Below are 4,448 nucleotides of genomic sequence, written 5' to 3'. Positions count from 1 at the left end.
GGGAATTTTTGTCTATTTGTTCACTGCTAACATGCCCAGCACTTAGAACAATGCCTGGTATGTTATAGGCTCTCAATAAATAGCTGTTGAATGAAGAAACATTAAGCACTCAAATTTCAGTAGGCATTAGAGATTCAAACATGCCAATCAGAGCAAGCTCTTGAGATGTTCAGAGTGATCCAATTTCACCAAGTGGCCCAATTTCACCAAGACTATTTCAATAAGTCTCCCTGAAGGGAGGAAAGAAAGAAAGTCAGATTTGTCCACTGGGGATTGCTACATTATTCTGCTTTCTATTACTGCTTCATTTTCTTTTCTTTTGCTTCCTTTCTTTATCAGGGTCATCCTTGGGAGAAAGTCAGGCATAGTCTCCTGAAACCAGTTCTGGCCACAGGAAACTTGGGTTTAGCCCAAGCCAGTGAGAACTAGATCTACCAAATCTATAAAACTCCTCCTTGATGTCCTCACTGAGAATAATTTAAGAGTTAAAGGTGCACTTGATGACTCACAGTGAAAGATGGTGGCTGTTCCTCTAGAGGAGAGGAATTGAGAAGGGGTGGGGGAAGAGACATTCCCTGGAATGAATACTAACATTTTACTTTGCTTGCCATTCATTAAGAGCTCTGCTCAGCACCATAAGTGTTCTATAATGAAAACATTACTATGCTACAGAAACTGGTTCTCCCATACACCAAGGTTCTAACACCAGACACCTAGACAACTGTTTTCTAAGCAACCTGATTTTGCACAGCAGCAAGCAATGCAACAGCTTAACTTTGACAGAAAACAAATGAGATAAAACAATAAACCAAAAAAACTATAGACTAAAATCTGCTTGTAATTAACTATTTGGAGAGTAGAATATGGCAAAGAGACCAGAGAGATATGTGGGCAATTCAGCCTGATGCAGGTCATTATAATGATCTGGTTTCATCTATCAGGATGCTGAATAATCTATGAATGCAGTTACAAAATTTGTTTGAACATTAACCAACAAAGCTTCCAGTATCTGTTGTTAGGTGGACTCCAGAAGGAAGATGGTTGGTCACTGGAGCTTCTAGGGGAGAGTTCACCTTGTGAAATGGACTCACTTTTAATTTTGAAACAATATTACAGGCTCACAGTATCCCAGTGAGGGCCATGACTTGGTCACATAGTAGCATGTGGATGTTAACAGCAGACTATGGAGAATATATGAAATATTGGCAGTCAAACATGAACAAGGTCAGGATGTTCAGGCACATAAGGAGGGGATTAGAAGTTTATACACAGCCTGACCTGTGGTGGCACAGTGGATAAAGTGTCGACCTGGAATGCTGAGGTTGACGGTTCAAAACCCTGGGCTTTCCCGGTCAAGGCACATATGGGAGTTGAAGCTTCCTGCTCCTCCCTCCTTCTCTCTCTCTCTCTCTCTCTCTCTCCTCTACAATGAATAAATAAATAAAAATAATTTAAAAAAATTTTTTTTAAAATGTTTATACACAGCCCTGGCCAGTTGGCTCAGTGGTAGAGTGTCGGCCTGGTGTGCAGGAGTCCTAGGTTTGATTCCCGGCCAGGGCACAGAGGAGAAGCGCCCATCTGCTTCTCCACCCCTCCCCCTCTCCTTCCTCTCTGTCTCTCTCTTCCCCTCCCGCAGCCAAGGCTCCATTGGAGCAAAGTTGGCCTGGGCGCTGAGGACGGCTCCATGGCCTCTGCCTCAGGCACTAGAATGGCTCTGGTTGCAATAGAGCAACGCCCCAGATGGGCAGAGCATCGCCCCCTGGTGGGCATGCTGGGTGGATCCCAGTCGGGCACATGCGGGAGTCTGTCTGACTGCCTCCCTGTTTTCAATTTCAGAAAAAATACAAAAAATAAATAAAAAAATAAAAAAATAGAAGTTTATACACAATATACTGTTTTCTATAGTCCATATTGTCACAGTTAAACTATTCTTTAAGAGTATTCTGGGTGCAGATATGGATGGGCTGTTTCAGTTTCTGGGAAACTTTCTGCAACCTGGAAACAATATTTTCTTTGTATTCACATACTCACTATTGTGCTGGTGCCTTTCTGAAGTAGTGTTGTTTGGGTCAGCCTTTACAATGCGTTACAGATGTATCATCTGCTACATTTTGCATTGGTTTTCTCTTTTCATGTATGGTTAATAATGTGTATACATAATTCCTTTTTATGTCCCACCATGTAAGACATATTTCATTTCATCATATTTTTCATCATATTTCATTCTGAATAAAGAATTCAGTCTTAAAAAAAAGAATTGTAAAATCATTCACTGTAATTTAGAAATCTCTTTTATAGTTCTCTAACTTCACAGCACTGAAGACTCCCCTGAGGAATTAGAATAAGGAACTCTTTCATTAGAACAAAACTGATTCCATTTATAATAAAATTAGTGCATTGAGCTTGAGGGCTTAAAAATCTAAATTTAAAGTTTATAATTTTAATGAATTGAATATTCATTAAAACACTGTAAATTATAGTTTTGTTTTGTTTTTAAGCCCAAAATTTTTCCTGAAGACAAGTAGCAACACAGCTGACATTTCTCAGGGTTCTTTGCAAATCCTCTTGCCTTACAGCTTAACACACACATTTCCTTTCCCTTGGTTTCAACTACCATCTTGATGCCAATTACTAAGAAATAAATTATTCTGATTTAGGGAATCTCTTAAAAATATGGAGAGTTTCCAAATCAGGTAGGGCCTGTGGTGATCAAGCCAGGAATTGTTCCAGGTAGATTCCACCACAGTTACAAAAGCCTCCGCTACTAATACAATTAGCTTGTTACTCTCTGATTGCAACAATGCTTATTTTACATAAACTTTAAAGAAAATATATAGGATCTATATTTTTTTTAAAAGAGAACAATTTAAGAAAAATAGTACTTGATGTACTTGATGTTCCATTTGGTGCCACAAGATGTCACTTATGTACAGGAAACTCTCCCTGTAGAATAGAAACAATTTTAATGTTTTTCAGCAAACATTTTTGAGGTCCTAATTTGTAAAGATACTAGGATATGCATTTTGGATGATAAGTATGCACAAAACATGGTTCCCAACCTCAAGGGGCTTAAAATACCACAGAGAAGCAAATGTGTGTTCAAGTAGTTAAATATAATGCATGGTACGTACACAATACAATGCCAGAAATACAAACTGTGAAAGTAAAACCAGACAGGTTAAAAAGGTAAGAAAGGCTTTATTCAAGGCTATTGAAAGAGGTAAGAGAGATCAGATTGCCATCTGAAATCAACTCTACTGAAACAAAGGATGGGAAAGTTGTTTGGGTTTAATATTTTTTATTATAATTAAATATACATAAGATAAAATTCATGATTTTAACCTATTTTCAATGTACAATTCAGCAGCATTAAGTGTATTTTAAATGTTGTACAACCATCAGGATTATCTATTTTCAGAATTTTTTTCATCTTCCAAAATAGAAATTCTTTACCCAAAATAATTTCGCGTTCCTCCCTCCCCATACATGGTCCCTGGAAGACCGTTGTACTTCCTGTCTCTATGAATTTGACCATTCTGGGTACCTCATGAAGTGGAATCATACAGTAATTGCCATTTGTGTTTAGCTTATTCCACTTAGCATGCTTTCAAGGTTCATGAATGCTGTAGCATATATCAGAATTTCCATTTTTTTATGGCTAAAATACTATCTGTTGTTTGTATTATACCACATTTTGTTTATGCGTTTCTCTGCTGATGGACACTTGGGTTGTTTCCACCTTTTGGCTATTGTGGAAAATGCTACTATGAACATTGATGTACAAATATCTGCTCAAGTCTCCCTTTCAATTCTTTTGTGAATATACCTAGATGTAGAACGGCTAGATCTCATGGAATCCTACGTTGAAATTTCCAAGGGAGCACCATACTGTTTTTCACAGTGGCTGCACCCATTTACATGCCCAGCAGCAGTGTCCAAGGATTCTGATTTCTTCACATCCTTGCCAATACTTGTTATTTTCTGTTTTCTTGATAAAAGCCATTCCAATGGATATGAAGTGGTATCTTATTGTGGTTTTTATTTGCATTTCCCTAGTAACTAGTGATGTTGAACATCTTTTCATATGCTTAATGGCCATTTGTATATCTTTTGAGAAATATCTATTCAAGTTGTTTGTTGATTTTTTCAGTTTCTTACTGTAATTTATAAGTCATAGAATTAAAATTGAAGTGGTAACCTAAATGCTTCTAATAAAAATATATTATTGGCCCTAGCTGGTTAGCTCAGTGGTAGAGCGTCAGCCCGGCATATGGAAGTCCTGAGTTTGATTCCCAGCCAGGGCACACAGGAGAAGCGCCCATCTGCTTCTCCACCCTTCCCCTTCCCCTTTCTCTCTGTCTCTCTTTTCCCCTCCCACAGCCAAGGCTCCATTGGAGCAAAGTTGGCCTGGGCACCGAGGATGGCTCCATGACCTCTGCTTCAGGCAC

At 38.5% G+C, this 4,448-nt stretch overlaps 1 pseudogene; it reads left to right on the top strand.

Moving 5' to 3' along the window:
• Nucleotides 1–649: 649 nt before the first annotated feature.
• On the top strand, nucleotides 650–1,277 carry LOC136309366 (pre-mRNA 3' end processing protein WDR33 pseudogene; annotated as a pseudogene).
• Nucleotides 1,278–4,448: the final 3,171 nt, after the last annotated feature.

This window comes from Saccopteryx bilineata, chromosome 6 (genome assembly GCF_036850765.1).
Source record: "Saccopteryx bilineata isolate mSacBil1 chromosome 6, mSacBil1_pri_phased_curated, whole genome shotgun sequence".
NCBI classification, from domain to species: Eukaryota; Metazoa; Chordata; class Mammalia; order Chiroptera; family Emballonuridae; genus Saccopteryx; species Saccopteryx bilineata.
The sequence above is the reverse complement of the archived record's forward strand: the minus strand, read 5'-3'. Positions and strand labels throughout refer to the sequence as shown.